At 34.2% G+C, this 20,137-nt stretch overlaps 1 pseudogene; it reads left to right on the top strand.

The window, feature by feature from the left end:
- Positions 1 to 4,802: 4,802 nt before the first annotated feature.
- Positions 4,803 to 5,747, top strand: LOC125124563 (olfactory receptor 2M5-like; annotated as a pseudogene).
- Positions 5,748 to 20,137: the final 14,390 nt, after the last annotated feature.

Consider the following 20,137-nt stretch of genomic DNA (forward strand, 5'->3'; position numbering starts at 1 on the left):
AAGCAAAAAATAGCATAAAAGGGAACCACTATAAGGTTATTGGATGATTTTTCAGCAGAAACTTGTAAGGCCAGAAAGGAGTGACCTGATATATTTAATGGGATGAAAGGGGAAAGCACTACTGAGACTATTCTATCCATCAAGGCTCTCATTCAGATTCAACAGAAATAAAAAGATTTCCAAACAAGAAAAAGCTAAAAGAATTCAGCACCACCAAAGCAGCTTTACAACAAAAGGTAAAGGAATTTCTCTAGGTGGAGAAGAGAAGGCCACAATTAGAAATGAAGATTATGAAATGGGAATGCTCATAGTAAAAGCAACTATATAGTAAAATAGGAAAAAGTCAAAACACAAGTATGATATCTTTCTAGAAAGATACAGCCCACCAAAACTGAATCAAGTAGAATAGATAACCTGAACCACCAAAAGTGAAATACAATCTGTAATTTAAAAAAAAACCTATATATAAAAGTCTAAGAACAGATAGGTAGCTTCATAGGTGAATGCTACCAAATATACAAAGAACTTATGCAAATCTTTCTAAAACACTTTCAAAAGACTGAAGAGACGGAAACTCAAATAGTCACAATAAAAATAACTTCCTAATATTTTTTTCTAGAACACACAGTTGAGGTGAATAATTGAATTTTCTTCTTTTAAGTGAAATAGCTTATCCTACCTATTGTTTCAGTTATTATCCTACTGAAACAATGGTCAGAGTTGATAGTACCCAATTAATTTTCTTTCTTCAGCTTTCTAGTGTTTAAATAGATTGTAATAATATAAACTAATACTAAAACCACAACAATTTGAAATAAAATTGGAAACAGTTAAAATATAAGGTGTTTGTCTTTATTGGCTTTCTTACCTAGGATTTTACAAGGCTTCATATTTGTTCAGATATAATTTTCCTTAAAAATTGTCTCTAACTTTCTACTCTTTCAAAGTCCAAACAATACAAATTTTTTTCTTTCATATTGTCAACATATAATTTATTTCACATCTCTATTTCCATAGAGATGATTAAAACCCAATTGTGCTATTCTGCAAATAAAAAGTATTGAATATTTGACAGTGTCTATATTTTATAGGAGGTTTCTGAAAGCCCTACATTTACTCTAGATCTATAATGAATTGAAGTCTGGGGACAGACTCCCATGAGACATCCTTCAAGGTGTTCTAAGTTCTGTGGTATACAGAAGCTATAGAAGGATTTGATTTAATTCGTAATACATTACTGAATCCTCAGATGCCAGTCTCAAACCTAAACCAGATGTAGAACAGAAATCCAACTAATTCATTTTCAAGGCCCTTGAAATGTAAGAAACACAGTTTCTCAAGGCAAGAATTTAGTAATGTAATGCAAAAGAGCTGTAATCCACAGGGTGATGGAAGCAGCTACTGGACGTTCACAAGGTAGTGGTAACTAGGGTACTGAAAGCAGAGGAAAGAGAATTTTTTTACCTATTAAAAGAACAATTGCCTTCCATGCAAGAAGTTAACTTTCGATTTTATTTATTTATTTATTTATTTATTTTATTTTTTCTGCTGTACAGCATGGGGACCAAGTTACACATGCAGGTATACATAATTTTTCCTCCCATTGTTGTGCTGTGATGTAAGTATCTAGACATAGTTCTCAATGCTACACAGCAGGATCTCATTGTAAATCCATTCCAACAGCAATTGTTTGCATCCCTTAACCCCAAGCTCTCAATCCCTCCCACACCCTCCCTCTCCCCTGGGCAACTACAAATCCATTGTTCAGCCAGTCTCCACACCAAGGATTCAGGGTAAAAATCATTGAAAAGCAAGAGTAGGTAAGTCTGGACCATGTGAAATGGAAGGTTTTTACAGCGAGTCATAATACGTGTAATTTCATTTCTTTACAATTAAAGGTAAATACTAAATTACTAGAGAGTTAGAATAATGTCTTGATGGAGGGAGGCTGTGTAGGAAACTGCCTAGGTCCCCATGCTCTTCAGCCATTCCCTGACAGAGTATGCATTAAGAGCACATTTTTGCATTCCCCTCTGCCTCAGTTCTTCAAGATTACGGATAAGTTATATATGACCAGTTAACAAATGAATGTATGTAATGCATTCTGGTATTTAGTAAGTCCCCTACAAGTATTAACTACTGTTGTTGTAATTACAATTTTTGTTAGTATTTACTCCATTATACTGTCATTGGAGGAGATAATGTCTTCCAACAACACATCTTTAGGAACTACTGTGCCCTGTGCTTAGATGAGCACTCTTTGGATCTTCCATATCAAAGACCTTGTTTGTTTTTGCCATTGCTTTCCATGAGAAGATTTTAAAGACATTTAAATGATAAAGTGAGGTAGGTATGGGAACAATCAGTGCACTCCCTTCTGAGAGGGTGTCCCAACATTTCAACCATTCACACAAAAACATTTTAAGAATGGTACTTTGATTTTTTATCACTCATTTTCAGACTTTATGAAATGGAAAACGTTAGGTTCCTTAAGTGTTTGACAGGATTTTTTAAATTCCCAAAAAGGAACTAAAAGAATTCCACTATTTTTAGTTAAAATATCTCATAGAATTAAACTTTCTCTTTCTTTGGATTTCTTAAATTGTGGTCAGGCATATGGAACATATGAAGGCAAAATCATATGCATTTTGACAAAAATATTTTGCAAGAATTGTTATGATATATCGCTTGTACATTATTTAGTGAAGACTGAGTCTATATTTGACTACTGCATAGTTTGTTGTTGAATAATTTTTTTCAGTGTAGTAAGTATGTGCCCATTGGTTTTATCAATAACTATTGATGTGTAATTTTTACGAATGCAAGAAGAGCCCTTGTAAATCAAGTAAGTCAATGTCTTATTTACACATGAAATGGTCAAATCCTAGAGCTATTCATTGATTTCCAAGCTAATAAAGACATTGATAAAATCAATGTCTTAATAAAGAAATTACAGGATTTAAAAAAAATTATGGCCACACCTACAGCATATGGAAGTTCTCAGGACAGGGATTGAATCTGAGCCTCAGCTATGACCCATGCTGAAGCTGCTGCAATGCTGTATTCTTTAACCCACTGTGCCAGGCCAGCAATGAAACCAATGCCTCCACACCAACCTGAGCCACTTCAGTCAGATTCTATATGTAACTATGCCCAACAGGAACTCCCACAGGAATTAGTTTTACTCTAGATTCCTAAATTCAAGAAAATATAATATTATGTGAATGATATAAAATATATCTTCAAGATATAATATATATCTCATTTGTATCCCTAATTTGTTCATCTGTTAGGTTATTGACTCACACCTGAAAGAGACTTGCATATAAGCAAATTGGTTTCAAAAATTTCTCATTAGATTCCAGGCAGAGTTTTCAATCCTGTATCATTCCTAGAGCAAATTAATTTTGTAGTGTTTACATCAATTTCCCAATCATGGCCACAAATTCAATGACTCTACTATGTTTAATAATAATCCTGTTTTTCAACTCGTAGACAAAAGGTCATATTTTACATGTGATAATTGAGGACCATGTAACATCATTTTTAAAGTTATTCTCCCATCATTTTGCATCAGAGAGAATGAATACAAATGTTATATGGGAGGCGTTTATGTTGTAAAACATAGGAAGGCAGAGAAAGATATTGAAAGAAGATCTCCAAAAAACACCCTTGGAATCTAGATATGCACAGAGTCTCTGGAAATTTAAGAAAATAAAATTCCATGGGATTGAAGTGCTGACACAATTTACAGTGACTCTTTCTTGAAAATATGACACTGAGAACTCTGCTATCTTTCCATTGAAAATCAGACATTTATACAATATTTCCTTTTCATTACTTCAAATAAAAGAAGGAATAGGAATATGATTTGATATAACATAAAGTACTTCAAGTATATTATTGATAATGAAAGCCAAATTTCTGTTTGTTTTTGTTTGGCAAGATAAGAAACATGCATGTGAATCATTATGGCACACAAAGGAAATCAATTCACTGATCTAAGAATTAAGAGATATGACAAATACTTATTAGATATTTGTCATCACATAAATGAGGGTATATGTATTCATCTGTCATCAACTGAAAGACACCACTCCTACAAACAAAGGATCTTAAAATTCATTTACAGGACTTTAGTTAGCACCTTGAAACTATATCGAAGTAATTTTTATTCTATAAGCAATGAACAGTAACTGAAGATTAACAGACAAAGGGATATGATTGCTGTCTTTAAGTTGTTAATTGAATAAGAAAATTATTCAAGTGCAAGTATAATAAAAAATAATAACAAGAAGAGAAAACTAAATAAAATAAGAATTTTGGTGATTAGTGAGTAAAATAGAATGTGTAGCTTTTCTCATTCAGCTGAAAAAAATTATTGAGTAAAGCTCTAAGAGAACCTCAAGGGAAGTTCAAGAGATCCTTTGGTATAGTGGTGGATAGAAAATGACAGTTATAAAAGCAAAATGCAAAAAATAAAAATATCATCAACCAAGAGTACATTAAGAAATACAAACATGGGAAAAATAATGGTTAAGCTAGTGATTATTTTCAGTCAAAGGGAATAAACATTCATTTGCTCAAATCAAGTCAAATGTAAGATAAGACATTGCTGATTTCTAGGTAGAGGAATTTTAATTTGATGGTGTTTTAGTATTTTTCTTTTATCAGAATATTTTAGCCATAAAGAGAAAATGGTCCTGACCAACAGATTAAATTATTTTAGCAAAGCACCATCTTCTGTCATATTATTTTGTTTCTGCAATATTTCAGTTTGAATAAAACATTTGAATGAGAACATGGACCGGAAGAATGAAACCTCAACTGATTTCATCCTCTTGGGACTCTTTCCCTGGTTCAAACATCCCTACCTCCTCATTATAATCATCCTCCTTATCTACACTATTGTCTTTCATGGAAACTCCATACTTACTCTCCTCATCTGGCTAGACTCCCATCTCCACACCCCTACATACTTCCTGCTCAGTCAACTCTTCCTCATTGACCTGGCTTACATCTCCAGCACAGTTCCCAAAATTGTTGCCAACTATCTTACAGGGAAGAAAAACATTTCATATTTTGCCTGTGCTACTCAACTCTTCTTTTTTCTCACTTGGCCTTGCTGAGTGTATCTTGCTGACTCTCATGGCCTATGACTGCTATGTGTCTGTCTGTAACCCCCTGAGATACACAGTCCTCATGAACCCCAAGGTCTGTCTCCAGGTGGCTGCTGCAACCTGGATTGGGGGAGCCCTTGCAGCACTTGTACACACCATCTACCCAATGAATTTCCCTATATGTGGTTCCAGGGAGATTAATCATTAATTTTGTGAGATGCCAGGCATCCTGAGAATGTCTTGTATGGATATATCAGCCTATGAGATGGTGAAATTTCTGTCAACTATTGTATTTCTCCTGTTCCATTTATTCTCATCCTGACCTCCTACACTCTAATCTTCCTTACTGTTGTCAGGATGAACTCTTGCAAGGGCAGAAGCAAAGCTCTGGCCACTTGCTCCTCCCACCTGACAGTGGTCAGTCTCTACTTTGGACAGGCCATCTTCATCTACATGACACCCACCTCATCCCACACACCTGAGCAAGACCAGATTGGAACTGTGCTTGGTACCATAGTGACCCCCATGCCCAACCCACTCATCTATAGCCTGAGGAACAGAGAAGTGGTGGAAGTTCTGAGGAAGTGTGTGGGAAGGTGTTGCAATAGAGAAAATGTCATATTCTAAAATGTCACTGTCAGAAATGTCATATCTTCAATATGAAAAGTATTCATGATCAGTAGATTGTCATACTGTAATATCATAAAAGAGCAGAGTGGTATTAGGACATGTGCATATTGACATTTGCTCTATTGAGATGGAGTTGTTTTTTGTTTGATAGTGTTGACATGAGTTAAATACAACTTTAAAGTGTTACTTATCTTTGGATTTGGGGTGAAATTACATGAGTTTTGACAAAAAACATCTGTGCAAAGAAATGATCTCCATCCTCATGAGCAGCTTAAGCTTATTGATTTACATAATCCAAAACTGTCATCCTATAACTAACATCTTTTATTTATTTATTTATTTTTGTCTTTTTGCCTTTTCTAGGACCGCTCCTGTGGCATATGGAGGTTCCCAGCTCAGGGGTCTAATTGGAGCTGTAGCCGCCGGCCTACACCAGAGCCACATTGATGCCAGATCCAAGCCACGTCTGCAACCTACACCATGGCTCACAGCAATTCCAGATCCTTAACCCACTGAACAAGGCCAGGGATCGAACCTGCAAACTCATGGTTCCTAGCAGATTCATTAACCACTAAGCCATGATGGGAACTTCTATAACTAACATCTTGATTAATGTTTCTTATTTTTAAAATCATTTTTACAGAAAAGGCTGTAGTTTATCAATTCATTTTCTATGGCTTTAACTGAATCTCTCCTCTCCAAAAGATCAAATATCCCTTATTCCATGAAATATTCCTATATAACCCTTCTTTTCTCCAATCTCCTACTTTTACTCATATATATTTTATATTTTATTATATATAATTTATGCAATTGTATTATGCACCCTTCTAAAGTAAAAAATATTTATAAATAGACATGTGAATAGAAACAATGAGATGAATTTAGGATATCTTTTAAGGAATTAAATAAGAATTATTATTATTTTTTTTCCTACTAATTTTCATCATTTTTCCTTCTTCATTACTACATTACCATTTATATTTTTCAAGCAAATGTAATAGCTCAATTTTATAATTTTATAATTGTATTCAGTGAGGATTTTTGAGGATATATTTAAAATAATTACAATTAACTTAATTTTTATGATTATGTGATCATTCCAGTAAAAGAGTAAAAATTTTAAATTATACAATTTATAAAATCATCAATCTCTTCCATAGGTCATGGTTAAATTTTCTTATTATTACTGACAGCATCATTGTCATCACAATCATGTTTTCTTGAAGACACTTATTACTTTAATAATTTAAAATTAGACATTAATTTGTTTATTAAAAATTTTATATTAATGTAAATAATATATAAATTAAATTAGTTTATCAAATATTATGCTATGTTTAAGATACTATTTTTCAAAAATGTAAGATGACAGAATTGGAAAGCGAATAAGTCTTGCTTATCCCATTCCTTTCCCCTTTCCCCAACACACATCAATTTCCTGGATTCATGTACAACACGCCTTAGGATGCTTACATGTTTTTACAATTATGTCCTTGATGACTAGTAATTATATCCCAGGTTACATGCACTGGATGAGGTGAATTTTACTAAGTAGTAATAATTTAAATTATGTGATAACATACATTATACTTATAAATAATTATAAAAATATTGATTTAGTAGAAAGTATCACAAGTTAGAAAACATGATATTCACATTGCATTATATTAAATACTAATAAACATAAACCTAACTAATATCTCAAATCTGTACAAAACTTTTTAAATAATTTTACATTTCCTTAAAAACATCCAAAGAACTCAATTTCTGATACTGTAATTTACAGTTTTAGAATATTCATCTTTTTCATAGAATTCCATTCTCTGGCAAAATTTTACTTGTTTCAATTTTATTCTATCCATTGTCCTTTTTCTTGTAGTATGTACCATTGGAATTTTTATGTTCTTATCTCCTTACTTCAATATTTAGCTCACTGCGACTTGGTTTTTAAAGTCTCTTTTTTTCTTGCCTTAGAGAAAATGCTTTCAAATTTTCACTATTGAGTATAATGTTAGCCATGGGTGTATCATATATGGCCTTTATAATGGTGAGGTATGTTCACTCTACACCCACACTGTGGAGGATTTTTATCATGAGCTGATGTTGAATTCTGTCAAAAGCTCTTTCTGCATCTATTGAGATGATATATTTATTCAATTTTAATATATGTCACATTGATTGACTTGAAGATATTGAAACATCCTTGTATCCCTGGGATAAATCCCACTTGATCATGGTTGTATGATCCTTTTAATGTATTGTTGTACTCAGATTGCTAATATTTTGTTAAGGATTTTTGTGTCTATGTTCACCAGTACTCTTGTCCTGGATTTTTTTGTTTTTGTTTTTGTTTTTGGTGGGGGTGTATCATTGTATGCTTTTTGTATCAGAGTTATGTTGGCCTCTTAGAATGTGTCTGGAAGTATTCCTTCCTCTTAAGTTTTTTGGAATAGTTTGAAAAGAATAGGTATTAATTCTTCTCTATCTCATAGAATTAACATGTGAAGCCATCTGGTCCTAGGTTTTGTTTGAAGCGTTTTTTATTATTTTTACAATTTTGATCTGCTCTTATTTTTTATTTCTTCCTGGTTCACTCTTGAAAAATTGTCCATTTCTAGGAATTCTTCTTCATGTTCTAGGTTGTCCTTTCTATTGGATATAATTGTTTGTAGTAGTCTCTTATGATTCTTTGTATTTCTGTGGTATAAGCTGTAAATTTTTTCCAATTTGTTAATTTAGTCTCTCTCTTTTTCTTGATCAGTCTGGATAAAGTTTTATCGATTTTATCCTTTCCCACAAAACTAGCTTTTAATTTTATTTATTTCTTCTATTTTTATTACTTATCTCATTTATTTATTTTCTAGTTTCAGCCTCAGCCACAGCATGTGGAAGTTGCTGGGCCAGGGTTCAAATCTGAGCTGGAGATGCATCATATGGCACAGCTGCAGCAATGCCAGATTCTTAACCTAATGTGTTGTGCTAGGGATTGAACTGGCACCTCCACAGAGACAAGCCAGACCACTAACCCACTGTGCTGCAGTGGGAATGCCTTAACTCATTTAATTCTATTATGATATTTATTATTGATTTTCTTCTACTAATATTGTTTTTGTTTGTTCTTCTATTTCTATTAAGTGTAAGGATAGGTTCTTTATTTTTGATTTTTCTTTTTTCCTGTGAGGTTGGCTTGTATCACCATACAATTCTTAAAACTCTTTTTGCTGCATCCCACAGATTTTAAAACATTGGGTAATTGGCTTTTACTTGTTTCCAGGTATTTTTTTAAAATTCCTCCTCTGATATGTTCAGTGACGCTTTTTTTTGGTAACATATTGTTTATCCTCCACATTTTTTTAGTTAACATATTGTTTAACTTCCACGTGTCTTTTTTAGTAATATATTGTTCAACCTCTGCATGTTTGTTTTTGTTTTGTTTTGTTTTGTTTACAAGTTTTCTCTTGTAGTTGATTTCTAGTTTCATAGCTATATGGCAGGAAGATGATTAATTTGATTTCAATTTTATTAAATCTAATGAAACTTGTTTTGTGTTCTAACAAGTATCCATTCTAGAGAATGTTCCATGTGAAATTGAAAAGGATGTGTATTGTTCTGCTTTTGAATGAAATGTTTTCCATCTAGATATAGATAGATAATAGTTATAGTTTATTATTATATGGATGTATATAATGTATACATGCATATATATACACATATATGAGAAGTCTTTAAGTCTAATTGCCCTAGTGTGTCAAATAAGGTCACTGTTTCCTTTTTAGGGGGTGCATATATATTTGCAATTTTCATATCTTCTTCTTGGTTTGATCCCTTGATTATTATGTAATGTCCTTCTCCTTGTTACAGTCTTTGTTTTAATGTACATTTATATGATATAAATACTGCTACCCCTTCTTTCATTTCATTTCCATTTGCAAGGAATACTTTCAGTTTGTGTGTCTTAAAATCTGAAGTGACTCTGTTGTAAGCAGCATATATATGGATCTTGTATTTGTATCCACTTACCCAATCTATGTCTTTTGATTTGTGCATTTCATTCATTTTTACAGTGATCATTTATAGCTATGTACTATCAATGGCGTTTTTGTAAAGTGATAATTGATAGGTATGTACTATCAATGGCATTGATAGGTATGTACTAAAAATGACATTTTGTTTGGGGGGATTTTTATCTGTAATGTTGTTTTTGGATCCCTTTCTCTTGCACATATGTGTATCTATTACAAATTTTTGGTTTATATTACCTAGAGGTTCATACATAGCACTCTATGTAAACATGCCATTGTTTAAAGTTGCTACTCTCATAAGTTCAAGTGCATTTTAAAAATCTAGCAATTTTACTCCCCACCTCTCATATTTGATATTTTGACATCACATTTTATATATTTTTGTTTTGTGTATCCCTTAATTATTTATTGTGGCTATAGAATATTTTACTCTTTCTTCTTTTAAACTTCCTATAAATTTTGTATATTGTTGGTTTAATACATTTGCTGTATATTTTCCTTTATCAATGAGTTTTTTTTCATAATTTTCATGTTCCTAGTTGTGTCCTTTTTTTCATTTAGGAAAAGCCCTATAATATTTCTTGTAAATCTGGTTTTACAGGTCCTACACTCCTTTAGTTTTGGCTTGTCTTTGTTTTTTTTTATTTTTTTGTCTTTTTGCCATTTCTTGGGCCACTCCCATGGCATATGGATGTTCCCAGGCTAGGGGTCTAATTGGAACTGTAGCTGCCAGCCTACACTAGAGCCACAGCAACGCAGGATCTGAGCCACATCTGCAACCTTCACCACAGCTATGCCAGATTGTTAACCCACTGAGCAAGGGCAGGGACCAAACCCACAACCTTATGGCTCCTAGTCGGATTCATTAACCACTGTGCCACGACAGAAACTCCCTGGCTTTTCTTTAAAGCATTTTATATTTCCTTCACATCTGAATAAATCCTTGCTGGACAAAATATTCTTGGTTGTAGGATTTTCTCTTTCATCACTTCAAACATATTGTGCTACTCACTTCTGGCTTGCAGAATTTCTAATGTATGTTATCTGATAGCCTTATGAGATTTCCCTTGTATGTAACTCGTTGATTTTCCTTTGTTACTTTTAACATTCTATCTTTATCTTTTATTGGTGTCATTTAAATTACAATGTATCTTGGTTACACCCTCTTTGTGTTGATCCTTTTGGGGAGTCTCTGTGCTTCATGGACCCAGATATCTGTTTCCAAAATTAGGGAAATTTCCAGGTATTGTATCTTCAAATATTTTCTCTCTGCTGATTTCTCTCTCTCCAACTTCTGGAACCACTATAACATGAGTGTTAGTATGCTCAATGATGTCTCTGAGTTCTCTTAAACTGCCCTCATTTTTAATTTTTTTAATATAGCTGATTTACAATGTTCTGTCAATTTCTGCTCTACAGCAAATTGACACAGTTATGTGTGTGTGTGTGTGTGTGTGTGTGTATAGTTTACATTTCCTTGTCTTGACAAAGTAGGCTTTTGTAGATGACATCGTTGAGTGCCAACACTGTACTCCTCTCTGCTCAGCTACAGGAGCACCCCCTATGTTAGCTGCATAGGTCCTTTTGACTACTACTGACTTTTTGGGCAGTCTTGTAGTTGTGGCTATCCCCTGGTCCTATTGGTTACAGGCCCTGTCTTATAGGGAAGCTACTGGCTGATGATAGGTGGGGCTGGGTCACAATACAGCTGGCTTTGGTCCCCAGCATATCACAGGGCAAATATCGCCCCACTTGTTGGTGGAGTCATTTTTGTTGTGGTTTTTTGACCATGGTTCCTGGATCTAAGATCAACCTGCTGATGTGTATGGCAGGTCCTTTACATGGCTAGCTGTAGTGTCCATGGAATTCCAAAGGTGGTATTGGTCCTCTGGTGAGTAGATTTGGATCTCAGGGTGGCTAGCTTGTGGATCCAATATATCTCAGAGTTAGGGTTGCCTCCAGGTGTGTATAAATGCAGACTTGGTTGGTCCCAGATTTGGTGTTGACCTGCTGATGGCAGGTTTGAGACCCAGGGTGTTCTGGGCTAGTGCCATCTCACTGGAGTCTGGACCCAGTCCTGAGATATCTGCCTGTTGGCCCCTAGAAGTCCTAGATTTGGTAAGCTGACCCCCTGGTGTGTGGGCAGGACTGAGGCGAAGTTGTTACGAGGGCTAATGCTTGCACACTGTTCTCAGAGCTAGTGATTCTGTTCTCAGGACTAGTGCTGTTCCTCTGGTTAGTAAAGCCATATATCTGAGTTTCTATCAGCAGGGCCCTAGATGTCCCAGGGCTAGTGATGGTGCATTGGTGTACACAGTCATGCCTTATACCATCTGGTGGATAGGACCATGTTGCTGGGTAGCTGGGGCCTTGTGTGTATTAAGTGCTGGTAGGTGGGGCTCCATCTACACCCAGCTACTTTCTTGTAATGAGGGATCCCTGTACTAATGCCAACAGTCTGGTGGGCAGGGCCAGGTTTCATTGCTAAAAATATAGAGGGAAGATTCCAAAAAGGCACTTGTTAGATCCAGCAACCACATGGTAAAACATACTCCCCAAGATAACTGCCACCAGTGACCACGTACCCAGGGTTCCAGCTGCCTGCTGCCTCCTTCCTCTTTGGGAAGCTCTCCAAGTTCAGCTGTTGGGTCTGACCCAGGCTTTTTTCAAATTTCTGTCTCTTCCCTAGGTTCAAGAGCATGTGAGATTCTGCATGAGCACTTATAGAATGGCACCTCTATTTCCCACAGCCCTTTGGCTCTTCCAAAAACAAGCATCATTTATATCAAAGCCCAGGCTAGGGGGTTCAATGTGATGATCAGACCCCTAAGTTTTTGAAGCAAATCTCTGAAATTGTAATTATTGCCCAATTTTTGGGTCACGGTGGTGTGGGTCCTATTTATACCACATCTCCATTCCTCCTACCCATCTCATTGTGGTTCCTTCTTTAAATATTTTATTGTAGGAGATCTTTTTCTATTAGTCTTCTGGTCTTTCTCATCAATATTTGGTCTGTAGAGTTGTAATTCTGATGTGCTCATAGGAGGAGGTGAGCTCAGGCTCTTCCTACTTTGACATTATGGCTATCTAGCAATTGTCTCTTTTCACTGAGTCGTGTGTATGTTCTATCTGTTTTCATTTAAAACTGCATATTTTTTTTTGGTCCCAATCTGGGTGCATGTTTCCTATAATAATTTTATTAACATATTTGTTAATTTTCTCCTAATGTTATTGGAGCTTATTCTTTTATGTCAAGGCCTTAATTTACTATTTTGTTTTAAAACTCTCTCTCAACCCGCATTTTCACAAGTAGCAAAAATGTATTTTGAATGCTTAATATTCTCTCTGAAAACACCTTTAGCTTGATGGTCAAGTTTATCAAGTGTAGTTCCTGTTTTTCATGTTACTGCATACTATGTTTAGTTCATCACTACATAATAAGTTCACTTTCTTCCCACTTCCAACAGTATTTTCCTTTTTTTTTTCTTTAGATCATAACTAAAAATTTCCTTCAGGCCCTTTGAATTGGCATTAATATTTTTCTCAAGATTTTTTTAAAAGTTTTAAACAACGGTTTCCTAGAGGCCCTTATAGCTTCTTCTCATCACTCAATCCAAGAGCTAATGACAGATGTCTTTTTTCAGCATCATCCCACTTTTACTACAAAATCTATTGCTGTCAAACAACCAAAAATTGATAAATTGAAACATTAATTTTATTTGCTCATAAATATTAAATTTTGGCAGGGCTCAGGAAGGATGGCTCCTTTCTTTCCCACATGTCAGATGAGAAAACATAATTTGGAACTAGGAGAATACTTTCAAGATGGCTTATTCACATGCTAGAATGTTGGTCCTGGCTATTGAATTAAAGCTTAGTTGGACCTGAGGAATAGGAGCTTTAGTTCCTTTCCATGTGGGTCTCAACTTGGGCTGTTTTGGCTTCCTCATAGCATGTTGATTGACTCAAAAGCATCCTAAAAAAAGTTCAAGGCAGTTACAAAACCACTCAGTTACATGGTGCTAGGAAAGTTGGATATCCACATGCAAAATAATAAACCTGATCCCCTATTTTACACTACTGACAATTCAAAGTCAATTAAAAAACTGAACTGTAATATCTAAAACCATAAAAGTCCTAGAACAACACATAGCTTCTTGGAATGGATCATAGTAATATTTTTTGATATGACAGTTAAAGCATAAATAATGAAAGCAAAAATCATCAAGTGCTTCTATATCAAACTAAAAAGCCTCATGTACAACAAATAAAACCATCAATAAAAATGGCAACTTTATAAATGAGAGACAATATTTGCAAACCACACATTTGATAACAGTTTAGAATACATAATATATAAAATCTTACACAACTTAATATCAAAGACCCCAAATAATCCAATTAAAAAGAAAAGTCCCTAAAATGATTTTTCCCAAGGAAATATACCAATGCACAAAAGTATATGAAAAGATGCTCAACATGACTAATTATTAGGAAAATGCAAGTAAAAACCATAAAGAGATATTACCTGTTAGAAAAATTATCATCAAAAATATGAGATAATAAATGCTGCCCAAAATGTGGAAAGAAGGGAATCCTTGTGCAGTATTGGTGAAATAGTAAAGTGGTAGAGCCACTATGGAAAACACTATGGATTCCTCAATAAATTAAAAATATAACTACCATATGATCCACCAATTCAGCTTCTGGGAATATATCCAAAGTAAAACAAACAAACAAACAAACAAAAAACCATTAACTTAAAAAATATATATGCACCTTAACATTCACTGTGCCATTATTCACAATAACCAAGGTATTGGGGAAAAAAATGTGTCCATTCAAGGATAAAGAAAAAAAGAGAGAATGAAAGAGGGAAATAAATAAATAAATAAATAGAACATTTGCCATTTGTGATATGGACAGACCTTGAGAGGATTATTCTAAGTAAAATAAGATCAAATACTGTGTGATTTTACTTACACATGAAATCTAAAAACAAGTCATAGAAACACAGATCAGATTTATGATTTCCAGACGCAAAGGTTAGGGAAGGGGAAAATGGGTGAATATATTCAAAAAGTACAAAATTCCAGTTATAAAATAAGTTCTGGGGATAATGTACAACATGATGACTATAATTAACAACACTGTATTTTATATTTGAAATTAACCAAAAGATTTTAAATGTTCTTTTCTCAAGGAAAAAATGTAATTATGCAAGGTGATGCATGTTAACTAAACTTAGTTATAATCATTTTGCAGTATACATACATATCAAATAATTATACTTTAAACCTTAAACATACAATGTTAATGCATATTATATTTTAAGAAAACTAGAAAAAATGCAAATTAGAAAACAAATGTAATTTGTGAGTTATTGTGACTAAGTGCCCATTAACTATATTCAATTAACACATTCAGATAATCTATGATTATTTCAGATGATGAAAACTGAAATCAAAAGAACTCAACATGTTAAATAAGCATTATAAATATGTTGTACAAAGAATAATTTAGGACTCAAATATTTTTCTTTAAACAATAACCAAGTTTTCAAAGAAAAATGCATTGGAAAAAATTTCCTCTTCCCTATTTACATAAAATACAATCTTTATAATCTACTAGGTTTTATGTACTCTTTGCTCTCTGTGTATTTCCAACCATTTTTGCTAGCATGATTCTGTTTCATGGTGTCTGTATGATATTCATAAGTATTCCTGTCATCTGGTATGGGTTTTTAACTCTTGGCATAGATACAGGTGATTAAGATCATGAGAAGTTATTTGAAGTCTAATTCTCAATTTATTCAGGCATACATATCTGGTTAGAGAACTTCTGCTTTGAAATCTCCAAAAAACATGATTCTTTATGAAAATCTTAGCTGCTGGAGCCAGGTATTAAGTGTAATCTGTGCATGTGAATAAGAAGGACCTAGGGGAGGATGTAACTATGTGTTGATCAGATATTGAATGCTTGTCTACAATTTCTTTCTCTTGTCTTTGCCCTTTATTTTTATTTATTTTTTATTACTCAATGAATTTATTGAATCTGTAGTAGTACAATGATCATCACAATCTAACTTTATAGGATTTCCATCCTGCAATCCCACCATATCCCCCACCCCACAAACTGTCTCCTCTGGAGACCATAAGCTTTTCAAAGTGTGAGTCAGTGTCTGTTCTGCAAAGAAGTTCATTCTGATCTTTTTTTAGGTTCTACATATCAATGAAAGCATTTGATGTTGGTGTCTCATTGTCTGACTCACCTCACTTAATGTGATAATTTCTAGGTCCATCCATGTTGCTAAAAATGCTGGTTATTTTGTTCCTTTTAATGGCTGAGTAATATTCCTTTGTGTATCTGTTGATGGACATTTAGGTTGTTTCCATGTCTTGGCTATTGAAAATAGTTCTGCAATGAACATCAGAGTCATGGTTTTCTCTGGATAGATGCCCAGGAGAGGGATTGCTGGATCAAATGGTACTTCTGTTTTTAGCTTTCTGAGGACTCTCCACACTGTTTTCCACAGTGGTTGCACCAATTTACAATCCCACCAACAGTGTACTAGGGTTCCTTTTTCTCCACACCCTCTCCAGCACTTACTGTTTGTAGACGTTTTGATGATGACCATTCTGGCTGGTGTAAGGTGGTACCTCGTAGTGATTTTGATTGGCATTTCTCTAATGATGAGTGACATTGAACATCTTTTCATGTGTGTTTTGGCCATCTATATGTCTTTTTTGGAGAATCATCTGTTTAGATCTTCTGCCCATTTTTTGATGGGGTTATTTGTTTTTTTTGGTATTGAGCAGTAGGCAGTGTTCATAAATTTTGGAGATGAATCACTTATCAGTTGATTCATTTGCAAAGATTTTCTCCCATTCTGTGGGTTGTCCTTTCATTTTGTTTAAGGTTTCCTTTGCTGTGCAGAAACTTTGAAGTTTGATTAGGTCTCATTTGTTTATTTTTGTTTTTATTGTCAATACTTTAAGAGGTGGTTCTGAGAAGATGTTGCTGTCACTTTTCAGAGAGTGTTTGGCCTATGTTTTCCTCTAAGAGTTTTATAGTGTCTGGTCATATATCTAGGCCTTTAATCCATTTGAAGTTGATTTTTGTGTATGGTGTTAGGGAGTGTTCTAATTTCATTCTTTTCCATGTGGTTGTCCAGTTTTCCCAGCACCACTTATTGAACAAGACGTCTTTTCCTTTAAGTAAAAGTCTTACATAAGTATACTCTGTGGACTTTGGTGAATCCTTTCAAATACCTTAACTGGGAAGACTTTGTGAGCAGTATCATTATAGAAACCAAGGTACCACATATTCTATTTGGTTATATCTATAATTTGGAAAATATTGGTTTCATTTCTCCAGAGAGCACATTCTATTATTAAAGTATTAATAATTTTATCAAGTGTTTACTCTGAACTTCCAAGGTGAGAGAATGCCCCATCCCCATCCATGCCATATGACAGCCTAGGACTAGATTTGAACTGTCCATGATGTTAAAAGGCACAACTGTGGGCTGGCTGTGTCTTAATGGAATAGCAGATGCTCATACAAGGAGTGTATTAGATCTCTGTAAGCATGCAAGTACTTTTTACTTCTGCACTCCTCCTTTTTGAGTCAAAGTCCCTAGTGTAAGGAGAAGGAAGGCACACACAATTAAAAGGAACAAAGCCAGCTTCAACCATATCCTCAGGGCTTCCACTTCAGCAATTTGGGAGGAAACCCTGCCCCTGACAGGGCAGTGATGGCTGCTGATCTGATCTGAGAGGAAGTCCCACCTCATGCCATGTAAAGAATCTAGCTTCTCAGTCACCTGCCAATAGATGGCCATAGTAATGGCCAACACACTCTGAGGAAAGATTTTTTTGGTATACACATCATATCTAGCCCTCCCACCAATGGCATTGGGCAAATTAATATAGCAATCCCTTATATAGGGATAGTCCTACATAAGAATACTGCTTTAAAAAAAATAGGTAACTGTTTCACATAAATTCATGGAGACATAAAAAGTTAAGTCAAATAAGAGTCAGAAGAATTGCTTTCAATCGAAAGAGAAAACCCCAGAAAAATATAATGAAATAGAGATAGTCTATCAGACAAAAAATTCAAACATTGGTAATAAAAATGCTAACTAAAATAGGAAACGGGTGAGTTCCCATCATGGCACATCAGAAATGATTCCAACTAGGAGCCATGAGGTTGTGGCTCCTGGCCTCACTCAATGGGTTAAGGATCTGGCATTGTCATGAGCTGTGGTGTAGGTCACAGACATGACTTGGATCTGACATTGCTGTGATTCTGGCATAGGCTGGAGGCTACAGCCCCAATTCAACCCCTAGCCTAGGAGCCTCCATATGCAGTAGGTGCAGCCCTAAAAAGACAAAAAGACAAAAAAAATCATAAAAGAAAATAGGAAAAAATTGATCTAAAGATAGATCATTTTACCAAGGAGTTATAAAAAACAAAGCAGATCCAACTAAAATAGATCATTCAATATCTGAGTAAAAAGCACTCTAGAAGCAATTAATAGCAGACTAAGTGACATAAAAGAATGCATAAGTGATATGTAAGGTAGATTAATAGAAATCATCCAATCAGAATAGAAGATGGAAAAATAAGTTTTAAAAAGTAACATGCAAAATGCATAGGATACCATTAATGTGCCAACAATCACAGCATAGGGGTTCCAGAAGAATATAAAGAGAAGGGTATTGAAAATATAATTGAAGAAATTGAGGCTGAAAATGTACCCAACCTAAAGAAGGAAATAGATATCCATGATATCTACATGATAGATATCCACATGAAGGAAGCACAGAGAGCTCCCAACAAAATGAGCACAAATACTCACACCAAGATAAGGCATAATTAATGTGGGAAAGAGTAATAGAGAAAAATCTAAAGGCAAAAAGAGAAAAATAGCAAGACATATGCAAGGAAATTCCCATAATGCTATCAACTGATTTATTTGAAGAAATTTTCAGGACAGAAGGAAGTGGCATGATATATTTAAAGTGATGAAAAACAAAACATATAACCTAGAAAAATTTACTCAGCAAGATTATCATTTAGAATAGAAGAAGAAATGGTGTTTCTGTAGATAAATCAGCTGATAGCCTTACTGGGGTTACCTTATAATTAACTCTTTGTTTTTCCCTTGCTGTATTTAGAATCCTCTCTTTAACTTTTGCCATTTTTATTATAAAATGTCTGTGTGGGCATTCAACTTGTTTGGGGCCATCTGTGATTTTGATATCTTGATTCCATTTCCTTTAGAAAGGAAAATTTTCAGCCATTATTTCTTCAAATATATTTTCAATCCCCCTTTCTTTTTCCTCTTCTTCTGGAATCCCTATTATGCATAGATTGTCCCAATTTATATTATCCTATAGATCTCATATTGCTTTCATTTTTTTTATTTGGTTTTTGGTCTACAGTCCTGATTGGGTGATTTAACATTTTTCTGTATTCCAAGTCACTAATTCATTCAAAAAAACAAGCAACCTAATTGAAAAAATTTTAAAAGACCTGAATGGACATTTCTTCAGAGAAGAAGACATATGGCCAACAGGCACATGAAAAAAATGCTCAACACCACTAATTATTACAGAAATGCAAATCAAAACTACAATGAGTTACCACTCCACACCAGTCAGATTGGTAAATCAACAAATAGCAAATGCGGCAGAAGGTGTAGAGAAAAGGGAACACTCCTATGCTATTAGTGGGAATGTAAATTGGTACAACCACTATGGAAAAGAGTATGGAGGTACCTCAGAAAACTAAATATAGAACTACTGTATGACCCAGCAATCCCACTCCTGAGTGTATATCCAAATTTTCACTGAAAAATATACATGCACCCTTATGTTCATTGAAGCACTATGCACAATAGCAAAGACATGGAAACAAACTAAATAATCACTGACAGATCAATGGATAAAGAAGATGTGGTACATACACACAATAGAATTTTACTCATCCATAAAGAAATAAAAGTGTTCCTTTTATTAAGGAATAATTTTTAAAAAGAAATAAAATATTCCTCAGACAAGTAAAAACTAGAAGAATCCAGCAATACTAAACCTACCAAAATAAATATTAAAGGGTCTTTTCTAAATGGAAAAAAAATAAGAAGCTATAGGAAAGAAAAAACAAATTCCAATAGATAAGGCAAAGGCATACTAAGAATTGAAGTTCAGTAATCTAGTACATTGATTAAAAGATAAAAATTCAAATAAAATATAAAACTGTAAAGAGATAAGTATAAAGATATAAAAATCTTACCAAAAATACAAAATATGGGGGAAAGGAATAAAAATGTATATCTTTTTAGAATGTGTTTGA

The sequence above is a fragment of the Phacochoerus africanus genome, chromosome 4 (genome assembly GCF_016906955.1).
Source record: "Phacochoerus africanus isolate WHEZ1 chromosome 4, ROS_Pafr_v1, whole genome shotgun sequence".
Taxonomy (NCBI): Eukaryota; Metazoa; Chordata; class Mammalia; order Artiodactyla; family Suidae; genus Phacochoerus; species Phacochoerus africanus.